Genomic DNA, 13,295 nt, shown 5'->3' with positions numbered 1-13,295 from the left:
AATATTACAATATGTTGTAATTAGCTAATTTCATATAGTTCAGTAGTTTTAATTACTTAGAAAGTTAAGTTTCTTTCTGCTTTCCATCGATGTTTCAGGTACAATCAATAGGTTAAGTCGGTTCTTTAGACCGATAAAAAACTTATTTTTTTAATTAATATAATTAATATATTATCATTATTTTGTTATCAAGAAGTACTTGATTCTGAAGTATTACCTAGCATCCAAGGCAGCTAACGTGAGTTGGTTTCTCCAAGTGCTGTGCAGCTGAAGTCGTGTACATAGCTGTGCCGATCTAATCAAATCATTGCCATACCGATTAGCCATATTTATGGCTCCCGTTTGTCACTGGAAATGTTGTTACGGCCGTTGTCCATTTGGCCGCGTTAATTACACAGCTGATTGACATTATGCATCGCCATTGGATGATTGTGTCCGGTGGCGAACTGCATGCAACAGCTTATTTAAATGGCTGTCGGCTATCTGCCCTCAGGCACAAATGAAGCAAACATTGGCAATGATTAATGGAATTAAAATAAATTTAATAAGCTATTAAAACGATTCTGATAAATGTGTGCTTATTTGGGAATGAAATCCCTCGTGATGAATATTCCTGCCCTGTTTACCCAATTTTCATATTAAATGATTTTCGATAGCCAAATGTGGCGCACTCATTTTTATAGTGTAATCAGAGGCATAGCTTGCAGTATATGAAGAGCACTTTAATGGATTTGCGGAATGTAACCTAAAATGTTTTTACCTTGAAATAAGTTTTCAACTCGAACAAAATGTCTAACGCAAAGCATGTCATAAATTGCTATATTATTTACAAATGACTTAGTTTTAGATATGCTGTAATTGTAATGCAAAACTTTTCAATTACAATTTTCAGCTGAGCCTAGGCCATATTAGCACAGCAACAACAACACTGTTCGCCTTAGTTTCATGAAAATTGATAAAACGCTTTTCGATTGCCATGGAAACTTTGTAAGCCGATTCGCTCAATACTGGCTATGTCATAGCTGCTGTAGCCCAAGCTAATTCCAAAGCCCCAATGTCAGGCCGTGACAAAATCATAGAGATTTAATGCGCCCCAACTAATTACCCACCCCGCAGCTCTTCCCGCGGGAAATGCCACGAGCTGCCAAGCCATTTAAATGGCAGTAGTTAATGTGGCAAGGCTACGTTTCTTGTATTTCAGACCAGGCTTTTGAATGCCCCATGGGCGTCAGATTTGGTACCGCTAATCGGCCCAAGTTATTGGAAATTATAGGAGATTTCAAAATAAATATGCAGTCTAAGGTTGTTTGTTAGCCAGTCCCACGAGATAATATGATAATTGTGGATGCAATTAGATTTCCTTCTGATTAGCAGCTGAAATTTGAAAGTAATAAAAGCTAAGACCCTCGGAAATTATATTTCCAGCAGCGGATCTCAGCGACTGGTTATATTTCCACGTACGTCGACAAAGGGTATTGGCACGGATCGCTCTCATTAAAAAAGTTTTCCATGCGATGCGTGGAAAGCCATTAGATGGCCATGGCATTGGAGGGGGCTTTTCACTCCTTCACACCCTCGGGTGTGCGGATCCAGCAGCAGCATTAAAAATCGCTTTTACAAATGGTGCCATAAGCTCTTAGGCAAACTTTTAATGTGCACACATACTCGTACACAAAGATGGGCTCATAGTTGGAATCGCACGAGGAGAAAGATTTATGTGGCCAATGCGGCGTATGAGCGTTGTGAAGTATTTTCAACTTTAACACGAACTGGCCTGAACTGGCCTACCGTACCCCGTACCCCGCACCCCGGAGCCGAAAATAAATATATATTAAAAGTGTCTAGACTGCGCCACATTAGGCAGCACAATAAACAGTTCACACAATAAAAATAATGAAAGAACGGTTGCACGGCCACTAAATGGAAATGTTTCATGGTCAATAAGATCGGAATGATATGGCAACAAATATATATTCCGCTCGATGCCAAAAGCTAGTCCGAGAGCTCGTTTTCAACAATCATTTTTTACGCCACTTTAATTAAATTTTCCCACTTGCTGCGCAGTATGTTAATTTCATTTCCCCACCAAAAGACGATTTTCACTTTCCGCAGCTGTCGCCCGAACGAATTAATGGCCTTAAGTGGATGGTCGAAGGGACAATAACTTTCCGCCGCAATACTGATGTAAATGTTTTCGCGAATTTCAAATTGATTGTAAATATTAAAGTTCCCCGAATCCTTCGACTTAAATGCAATTTTCCGCCAACTTTTCTCATTTGCCCAGTGCATACAATAATAATTTTAATATGACCATGCAGCCGCCGCATCCGAAGGGAAGGATACGGCGACCTGCCAACCACCCACATATATCCCTTTAATTATGCTGTGCCAACAGAGGGATGGGAAAGGGGAGGACTTCATCTCCAATTTACATAAGAGTGGCGAATGACGAGTGCCGAGTGGCGAGTGGCAGCAACCGACCGATTGTAGTATTGATTGCCGACTTGCCAACGTTGCTGGCCATTAGCGCACATGGTCGCCAGTGCTGTGAAACTGTCTACTTTCGGGTTGGGACTATGCTTCTCTTGTGTTTTGCAGGATTATTTACTTGTTGCAAGGCGTGATGAAAATGCATGACATAATTTGAGTTGTAACAATATTCAGCGGTACCTGTTTCACTCGCAAAAGATACTCACTTTTTTTGAACGATTTCACCAGTTGCCGAAATAGATATTTCCCAACACTTGCAGTCCTACATAAAGCCATAGAAGCTTCATCCAACCGTTAATGGCTCGCTTCAGCTACAATAACGGAAATGGGTTTTAATGCGAAAATAATTGCATGTCATTGACGTTGACAACAGCAACAGGACGCAGGCAAACAGACAATGCGAGAATATTGATATAATATCATTAAATTCCATTTCATATGTGCTCTCTGATGAATGACAGACAGTTCAAGTTGCTACTCTTCATCTCCTACCGCTGCTAAATTGAATCAAAGTGAATGCAAAACCTTGACTCACATCCATCCCGCCGATGGGCGGTGTTGGGAATTTTATTTGATTCATAATTTTCTGGCCTTAATTGAAAAGTGAAATTCGCATGCCCCTTCAAATGATTTTTCTTCTCAAGGTTTCGTATTTTGCTTATTGCTTTTGAAAGATGGCATTGAGCTCTTCGTTTGTGGTTGTAGCTCGAGCTATAAAACCTTTAAGTGAAGTTTTCATTCATTACTAAATTTATTATAAATATTTTGAAATATGCAGTTTTAATTTTTTCAAATAATTTACAGTGTCAAGTATGCATAAAATCATGGTGTCTTTGGAAATTCCCTTCTTTACATCCTTTAAGGATAAAAACAAATCATATTTTACTTCTTGCCCACTTTTTGTCAAGATAAAACTGGATCTGAATAATGAATACCGAACATCCGTCAATCATGAACCTTGATTCCAGTTTGTAAGGCCACTGTAGACAAACAAATTGAGGCGAATGACAAAATAGATTATCTTCCCAAAATCGTGAAAATGAAAATGGCAGAAAACAGCACCAGCACGTTTTTTGCAGATGGAACGAGTTGAGTCTGGACCCTAAAATAAAGACACAAACGAACAAGCAAATACAGCAATTGACCTGAGGGTGGAACTTGGGAACAGGAATATTTGACATTAAAATAAATAATTCATTTATTCGACGACAAACAGTGTAAATTCCCAAAGTCTGGATTCTGCCGGGGCCCTCATAGAAATTATTAATAATTTATTTTAGTACATTTCAAGGATTTCGCACGCCGGCCACACGTTTTGGCAATTTCCGGGTAACAAAACCGGAAAAATACTTCAAAACGCAATAAATTTCCAAAGAAGCTGGAGCTGAGTTCTGGCCGTCCCGTCTGACTGTTTGTGTCAAGGGTCGACATCTGGGGCGGAATGGGGTCAAATGTGAGTGCTTGACAAACTGTTGCCGGGACCAAATCAATGACAAAAAATTACACACGAATGCCTTGAGGCGGTCCTGAAAGATTTGCAAACGCAACAGTCGCACACTTTCCCTCCGAGGGACGGGAAATTAATTTCTTTACGAAGTTTGCGCCTGGTTAAGTTGTCGGGGAAATGGCAATTTATTTAATGCCATGACCTTAACTTTTGATTTCAGTTCGGTTTTCATTTAATTTTCACTTATAGCTTGGCAACTTTTGCCCAAAAGCCAATTAAAGTAAATTGATTTAGTAATGGAACTTTGTTTGCAGCCTAACTGTACAGCACAGGTACTCTTGGTGCTACCAAATTTCAAGTTATCATGCTAAAAAATTACAAATGACCAATTTTAGTCACTGGAATTATTTTAAAATGTTATAAGTTAAGAGTTAAATTAAAGAAGTACTGGAGTACATACCTTTTCTGCAGTCTCTTAAGGTTCGTTGGGCACAATTGGGCATATTAGGCACGAAACCGAAGAAAAATAAGAAGTATTTAGCCAAACCAACAAAGCTACCTCCGCGCACCTCACTCACTGAACACTCAGCGAAACCAGAGCAAATGAGTGGCATTTTGTATAAATTATTTTCCGCGTGGCAGACAGACAGACTACAAAACACAAAAACAAGAAGAATAACTGCCTCGGAGCAGTCCTAAATCAAAACACCAAAGCTTCTCAATGCCACGTGCTTAGAGGTCAAAAACTGAGGGGAACTCTATGGGGGCAGAAGGACCTCTGGCCCTTGGTTTGGGCCCAAAATGTGGGTCTGGACGCGTGCGACGGACGGGCTTAGCTGAAAAAGACCATTAACAAAGTAAACAGCTGCAGAAGAGCCTCCAGTCTGCGGAGTTTGAAGAGGGGTTCCGAAATTCAGTCGAGTCAGCCATATATTGTGCGGCAAGTAAAGCAGAAATTAAAGAATTCTCTTTGTTTTGACACCTCATTCTGGGAAAGCCTCTGGGCCGCGCTGATAAAATCGGTTGCTTAGCATAATTTTAGGCAGTTTTAAAAAGCCGCTATAAAATTACCACCCCCATGACACTAAAGCTTGCCAGATGCCACTTGTACCGAAATTATTTCTTGGACAGTTTATTTTTGGGTCAGTAAAGTATCTGTATCTGTACTTCATCGCCAAATCTAAAACAGTTGGAAGCACTACTTATCGCATCTTGACAAGTAATTGCTAATGACGACCTACATTTGAATTTTCTAGGGTGGAGTTGGCCTAGATTTGAATCCAGAAGACAAACAACTTTGATAGCCGCAATCAGAACGAGTCCTTGAAATCAGTGGGCATTGTTAAAGATGCGGTCACAAGAAAAAATGCTTCAATTTCATGCCCAGGAATATTACAAAAATTAATTTAGCAAATAGAATGTAAGACAGTATAGTAAATTCCTTTTTCCTTTCTGGGTTTTAAGACTGTGGGAGCTACTCTGAAATTCTGAACGTCTTTTACTATCTGTCAGAAATGCAGTTTCCGAAAATTGGTTGTATTTTTGGCCACTAACTTAAAACAAATAGGAATGTCAAGCTATTCCGAGCAGAGCACGAATAAAACCAGGGCATAATCGATGGCTCAGTGCCGCCACAAGACATCCGTCAATGGCGGTGGCGAGGAAACGCTCCGCCAAACCCGAAACGGCACATATCGGTTATTGAAATTGTCTCGCAGGTGTCATTAACGTTGGCAGCACTTTACGGCCAGCAGCTTTGGCTTGGGCCCTGGCAATAGCAAAGGCAGTGAGGGGCAGGAGGAGCCGGAGCAGCAGCAGGTGCTTCCATTTGTGGTCGGACATAAACGATACGGAGGCCGCAGGCTCCTCCTGCCCAACCCAGTATGGAACCCTTCCTCTTCCTCGTCCCTCGGCTACTGTGTCCACTGTTTGGCGTTGTCATTAATTTCGATTTATGGTCATTAAGCTGAGGCATCGGCGTCGGCTCCTTTCTATTTAATGTGGAAAATATTTAATGAGTGGCAATAATTTATGCACCTTTTTTGCAGCGAGTGATTGGAGAAAAGTAAATTATCCCGCCTGTCGATTTGCGTTTATGGTATTAATTAATGCCTGCCAGGGGTTATGTCCTGTCATATCTGCGCCACATCAGCTTTAATTTCACACTTAAATTTTGACACTTTTTTGCGTGCTCGGCGGCGCCCCGAAAACTTTTGTTTCCCTCGCCCCGAGAAGGGAAAAGGGAAAATTATGAAAGAGTCGCAGCATATTTCCTTGCATACTTTTTGCACAAATAACAAACCATAAATAATGTCATACGCTCGCCCAAATGCCAGCCAATGTTGGCCTCGCCCCCCAAAGCATCCCATCTATATATTTCTTGCCGCTCGCCTTCGGTTTGCTTTTAGGCCAAAGTTTTTGAACTACTTGCACGTCGCTTTTTGTGCGACGCTTTCGGTATTTTTTGTCATTTTTGTTCTTGTTTTTCCCCAGCCGTCCGCTTCCTTTTGGCAACCCTGCTGTTTTGTGTCTTGGCCATTTCTGAGCCGCCTTGGCCGGGTATCTTCATCTGCTTAAGGCCGCCACGCCCTCTATCGCCATTCTATCCAGCCTCCCGCTGCCTGCCGCTGCTTTATGTGGCCGCCGTCGCGAGACTAAAACTTCAATAGGGCAAAAATGATAAATGGCGCTGCTGGAAATTTTTTCGGGTTTGGTACGCGCGTAATGTGCGAAAATAAAAATGATCAAATAATTTGGCTCTTGAGCGAAGGAAACGCAACACAAGACACAAGACAGTAAAGGGAGAACAAAATTTAACATGGCTAACATACATTTGTAATAAAGCTATCCCCTTTTACTAGAAAAAAAGGGAGAAAGAAAAGGGCTAGAAAGAGTTGGCAGCATCAAATGACTGAAGTTTTCTATTAAAGCAACTCATATGATTATAAAAATGCAACTAATTAAAACTGATGAGAAGAAACTGGTCAGAAGCACAATGAAGGGAATTTTAATTAACGCAAAAACATGTACATATGTATAACGCATGTACCCGCTGAGATATCGCAAATGGGAAACTATTTTAGGAACTCTTTTTAGTGGCCTAATTACGTTATTTTTATCCCTTAAGAACCAAACAAAACGTTTGAATGCTTCGACTGTTTTCCAGGCTTTGGAGGGTTCTCGTTCGGTGCTCGAACTGCAACAGCTCCCAAATTTCGCCGAACCTCCACATCCGACATGCGAAAAGCCAAATGCGTACGTTTTCCCTCTGTGTTTACACAATTCAACCGCAAAATCCTTTTGTTTGCCAAATATGCTCGGCGCTCTGTGCCCCCGTGCATGTGGATGTGCATTGCGCTAGTGTGTGTGAGGCATTGTTCGCCTTGCGAGTGTGTAGGTGCCTTGTTCTAGTCTTAGCGATAATGATGTTTATTTAATGCATTTCAGGTGCAAGGTGCTATTTGCCGTTTGACGTTTTGCGCGCCATCGTACGTCGGATTTCTGCTGAGCATCAACCTTAACTCTGCCTTAAAGGAGATGAGAAGCTGAGTTACCTTTGTACCAAAATCATGCCGAAGTTTATACTCTTACTTTAATATAATTTCGATCTTAAGCGCACCATTAAACGTACCTTGTTATTCACGTACTCTATGCTATACATGCATTTTTAAATTATTACTAATTTACTATTATTTAGACATCGGTGTAACTATACCTTCAGGTCTTTAAATGTAAATAGATCTGAGTAAAAGCGAATTTGTACCTAGTTTCTCAGTGAAGTAAGTTCATCTCTGACCTTTAAGAGCTTCTCCACTGGCACTAATGCCCTGCTTGGGCATTGGCTTATTGGGTTGAAGTGGGCGAAAAGGGGCGGTGGTGAAGTGGGAGTGGCAGGGATAGTGGCGCTCATTATGCCGGTCGTGGCTCCATTCCATGCGCCCGAGCAGCTGCGACGTGCAAGCGATAAGCGAGAGCGTTAGCTCAATGTCATACGCTGCGTATACGTAATGGCTCGGGCAGCCAGTTCCCCCAACAAAGCGCCGGGAAACATTGGAGCTTAAAATGCAACACACGTTTTTGTGGCACTGCATTTATCGTACCCACCCCAATGGCAGCACTTTACCCATAAATAATGCGCATAATCACATTTAAATAAGTAATTTAATTTGTGATTTTCACATATCGTTAAGTTCTTAAGCTCTATAATGAAAGCGACACGAGGGGGGAGTGATACGCTAATTATGGTTTATCGTTGAATACAATGTTTGAGTGGAAACGAGAACGGGGGTTTACTTCTCCCGTTAATTGCCAAAAATCATGGCCAATCATGGATGCTATTCAGAGAACCTGAAGTATTAGCTACGCTTGTGGAATTGGCCATGGCAACGCAAATAGTTTATATTTATACTGGACGCACGCGTGCTATAAATAGCTACCGGCAAATGGGTTTATTTACCGCGAGCATAACTGACGTCATGACTGGTTTTCTTTCTTATAATTTCGGTACTCCCCACTTCCAGTTTCGGACGTGGGTTTTTCAACTGTTTCCGTAGTGTAGCGGTTATCACGTGTGCTTCACACGCACAAGGTCCCCGGTTCGAACCCGGGCGGGAACAAGTCGTTAATTATTTTGTCAATATATTATTAATATTATTAAATAATAATTTTAATTTGCTTTCACTGTCACTGTCACTGGCTTCCTTATGCGGCTTGGTAAATATAATATAAAATATAAGTATTGAAACAAATACAAACAGCAAACAAATAAGCCAGGTTATATAGAGTAGTATTTAAATACCATTGCAGTATTTATACCCGTTACTCGAAGGGTATATTACGTATAGTAGACCCACGCATGTGGGCGTTATTGTGGGCGTGTCAATTTTTCAAAACAAACTTTTCCTACGCCTCTAGCATCCGCTTGCTCAAACTGAACTCTCCAGCTTTTATAGTTTCCTAGCTCCCAACGTTCATACGGACGGACAGACAGACGGACATGGGTAGATCGAATAGGATATCACGAATATATATATCTTCTAGCTGATAAATACTTTCTATCGAATCTAGTGTACCCTTTTACCCCACGAGCCACGGGTGTCACAATTTCCCATAGTGTCACACTGCAAGTGATTCATTTTTAACAGTGGATTAATACTAGATTTTTTATATCACTCGTGACAACTGTGCGTTCAGAAGTTTCCGTAGTGTAGCGGTTATCACGTGTGCTTCACACGCACAAGGTCCCCGGTTCGAACCCGGGCGGGAACAATAGCCATATTTTGAAATATTTTACCAACAAAATTGTTGTTATTCTTTTCTTTTACCTAATTAATTAGTATATATTATGTAAGAAATAAGTATGGTACAATTGTTTATCCGTAAAAAATGAAGCAGCGTTGAAATATGGTTTTCTTCTGGGCTTCTCACGTATGAATGGATCCCTTCACCTCTTGGCACTTGCGTTTTTAATTCGCCTGGCTGTTTTAGTCGCCAAACATTCAGTTTCAGTGTTTTGCATATTTCGGGCACGTTCTGCATTGCGTTTGTGTAATGCCAAGTCATAATTTCCTTATATTACTGTCCTTGGCCCCTTTTGCCATTTTTTGTTGCCCTGGCAGTGCAACATTTGCTTTGTGCAACATTTTAATTACGCATTCAGTTGGCGCAGACTCGCAAGAATTATGGCACAGAGGGGGTTAAATGGGGGGCTGGGTGGCTGGGTGGCAAGAGGGAGTGGCAGGATGCGTTCTGACGCCGGCAGGAGTCAGCTGTTGTAGCCACGCCCCCGTCCCCACTTTGCTTAACATTTCGCGCTATTTATGCATAATTTAACCATTTTACTTTATTATTTGGGCCCCGCGTCTTGTTCTTGCTCTTGTAGAAAATAAATGGCAGCAAATATGCAAAAATAATGTACAGGGCCAAAACAGTGTTGCAATGCCGTAACTTTAGAGCCGTGGAGTGGGAAAAAAGGGGTTCAGCCAACAGCTTGAGTAAATGTTTGATCGGGCTGGCCTAGCCAAAAGTTTTATGGCACCCGAACTGCGCATAAAATCTTGGCAATTCCCAAATTCATCATAAAACGTAGTTAGGCCTGTCCCACGGGTCGTGGTTGGTTTCCTTGAAACATTTTAAGTTTAATGGCAATTAACCCCTGCGCTACAAAATTAAAATCATGAGCCCGGCTTAACCCGCGTATGTGGCTGCACATAAATCTTGCCTCCAAGTCGAAGAAGGGTTGCCACTGAGCAGTGTAGGAGCGGAGCAGTGGAGTCCTGGACTCCCGGAGTCCTGGAGTCCAAAGGAAGGCAGACATGACACGTATTTATAGCGCGCCAACGACCTCACTCGAGCCACATTGCTAATACGCCATGTTGGCTGCTGCTCAGTTTTCTGCCGCGCCATTGTTTTATATGTGCATGTGCGCAGACCCACACACACTCGCGCAATTCAAGTTGAAGCTGGCCTTGCATCCTTCAGAAGACTGAAAGAAAAGCTTTGTTTCAAACTTTAAAAACAAAATGTATCTTTCTCTTTTATCTGAAAACATACCGTTCTGTATCCCACTTAACAACTGTCACAAGTTGGCTCTTACAGTACTGTATTTCGAATTAAATGGTCGCCTGTTGAAGCATTTTTTATGAGCAGTAAACAAAATGTAATTCGTTCCCTTTGATTTCTATATTTTATAATCACTGTGCATATTCCTCTGTGCACATCGCCAACACTCTGCATTTGTATTAGCTGATTGTGTGGGGCGGTGCAGCTGAAACAGAGGCAATCGCCGCGTACAAGCTCGTAAATTGAATAAAAGTTCAAATGTTAGCAATTAATAAGCCGAAAAAGTTAATTCCAAGTTTTCACTTCCGCCGGCAAGTTGCACCCACAAGGAACTGCGGTTTGGCAGGAGCTACGAAATTACTTGGCAAACCCAGGCTATATTGGATTTTTGCATTATTTGGTAACCTATTCGGAATTCAAAGAAATTCAGCTGAAACTCCCACCTGATTCCGAAGCAGGTAAAAGGTTCGCATGGCTTCTTGCTAAAACACAGTTTTTATCTCAATACTGCTCTCAGATTCTATGCCTCAATCGTACGTACAAGTATAAGCTCTCGCCAATGCCATTTATAGAGCCATTCCCCGGCCGAGAGGCAATTCGTTTTGTTAAAATAGTCTGTATCTCGCTGGCTTTTACCGCTTCCTTTTAGCCCTCTGCCGAGATTGCGGCACACGCTAATTGCTCGAAACGCTTGCAACCTCTTACCATTACAGCCTCCCCAAAAAGCCCGCTCCAAAACAGCCGCCTGGTTCACCATCCATTTTGCCCTAATGCGTTGCCATTGTAATGAAGTCGGGCCACATTTTGAAATCGCTGCTCTGGGGGACCTGAACACAATGCCGGGCCCTCGTTGTTGTTTTATTTCTGCGCAATAGGTATTGCACATTTGCTGCAGCTAACACTTGTTGGGTGTGCTTCAACCTATTTTCAGCTCTAACTGCTGTTTTTGCCATTTAATTGCTGTTCAAATGTCAAAAGCTGTGACCCCTTCGGTTATGTTGTAGTTATTGTTCCTTAGCTCAAATGCGGAATCATTTTTTCGAAGCATGCAGTGCTGCCAGCTGTCAGTTAAAAAAGGACAGTTCTGTCACAAAAACAATGAAAAGATGGCAACAATTTCAAAAAAGCACAAAACTCCGGAAAGAACTTTATCTTAATAATATGTCAGTTGGTGGAAGATAAATAAAATATGTTTTATTGATACCAATCCGTCATGATCCATGTCGTCGCAAGCAGAATCTTTAAATATAATATAATTATTGTGAAGGTACTAAAAAAGTTCCTTATTCTGAAAATAATGAAACATTGGACCATTTCAAAGATTACTAGTTTTAAACATTGTTGAAGCTCTGCGAATTGGACATTTTCTGTACATTAACTATAAATGATTTCCCAAATTAGTCTGGCATTATTTTAATGCAATACAATCTAATACATATCCTGTTTCCAAGCTCGAAAGTTTTCAGCTGAACTATGCACTGTGTGAAAAGTCAAAAAAAGACAGATTTCTGAAAAGGGGGTGTTTGCTCGTTCAAAAAAGGACGGATTCATCTGAAAAAATGTTAAAAAACCCCAGCACTGAAATACACGGAAAAGACCAAAGTAGTTTAAAGTGAAAAATTTCAGAACAAACTATCATTAGAAAATATGTTTAAATTCATTTGAATTTTATTTGTTTGTCTAACCTCTAAGCGTAAATAAATATACATGGGCATTTCATATTTGGAGACCAAAAAACCAGAGAAATGCTCACGCTGGCTATTGCGCAATATACACATACATTTTTTAGCAAAAGTGAACCGGCTGTTATAAAAAAGAATTTTCTCTTTACACCTGTTTCACCATAATCTTGATAGCTCCGCAAATTGTTTGCAGCAAACTTTGAATTGTTTTTGTTGCACACCGATGATTTGTTTGGCCAACACAAACACACCCTAAATGGCGCACGCAGACCAGTTTGTTAATGTTTTTTATAATGATTTTCACTTTGCATCCGCGCTTTTTAATTATTTAAACCGAAAACGCTGCGTATGCGCGCTATTAAATAAATGACAGCTATTTGCAGAAAGTTCGAAAATTATTACGCCCGTGGAGAGACAATTTCCTACAGTTTTTTTCTGGGCTCGCTTTTAATTCCTCCGACACCAGTGGCTCGACTCCTGTTGATATTTGTTTGTGTTGCAGGGTCTGGAAAGCAGGCGAGGGAAAAACTAATTTCTATCACAGAGCAGAACAGATTACGCAACAAAAAACGGCCAGTTCAGGGAGACCAGGGAAAAAGAATTCTGTCTTTGTTCCGGCGAGGCAGAAGAAAAATCAGGAGACGGCTGACAGCCGAGCCCCCAAAAAGCGTATGCAGTGCATGCGTGTGGCATAAATCAAAGCTAGACAATTTTGGCTTGGGAAAACATGAGCGGCGAAAAATAAGAAAAACAACCAAAGGGGAGGAAATCAAAAGTAAGTGACAAGCAGACAGGCAGACGCACAGAAACACATGTGCACCGCAAACAAACAGGATGTCTGGGGCATGGGGCATTGAAATTGTGTAGGGGGTTTCGGGCTGGGGGTTTTGGCTTGACAAGTTGCTCTTTGAATATTTAGAACGCTCCTTGGCTCGGACCGTTTAAGTACTTTAATTGTTTCTTGCCAAGTTGTTAACAACACGGAATTGCCACGAAGGGAGCCAGCCAGTGCTGCTAGCCAACAAATGGGACAATTCCGGGTGAAGTTTTAAAGAGGCCCATAAATAAATCTGCTCCATAAAAATATTTTCATCTTGCTGATGACGGTAGATTTT

General features: G+C 41.3%; 2 non-coding genes across 2 annotated transcripts; both read left to right on the top strand.

Moving 5' to 3' along the window:
• Positions 1-8,480: 8,480 nt before the first annotated feature.
• Trnav-cac lies at positions 8,481-8,553 on the top strand. The gene has a single exon. It is a non-coding gene; the product is annotated as a tRNA-Val (tRNA).
• A 579-nt stretch (positions 8,554-9,132) lies between these two features.
• On the top strand, positions 9,133-9,205 carry Trnav-cac. The gene has a single exon. It is a non-coding gene; the product is annotated as a tRNA-Val (tRNA).
• Positions 9,206-13,295: the final 4,090 nt, after the last annotated feature.

This window comes from Drosophila erecta, unplaced genomic scaffold (assembly GCF_003286155.1).
Source record: "Drosophila erecta strain 14021-0224.00,06,07 unplaced genomic scaffold, DereRS2 tig00000000-arrow-pilon, whole genome shotgun sequence".
Lineage (NCBI taxonomy): Eukaryota > Metazoa > Arthropoda > Insecta > Diptera > Drosophilidae > Drosophila > Drosophila erecta.
The sequence above is the reverse complement of the archived record's forward strand: the minus strand, read 5'-3'. Positions and strand labels throughout refer to the sequence as shown.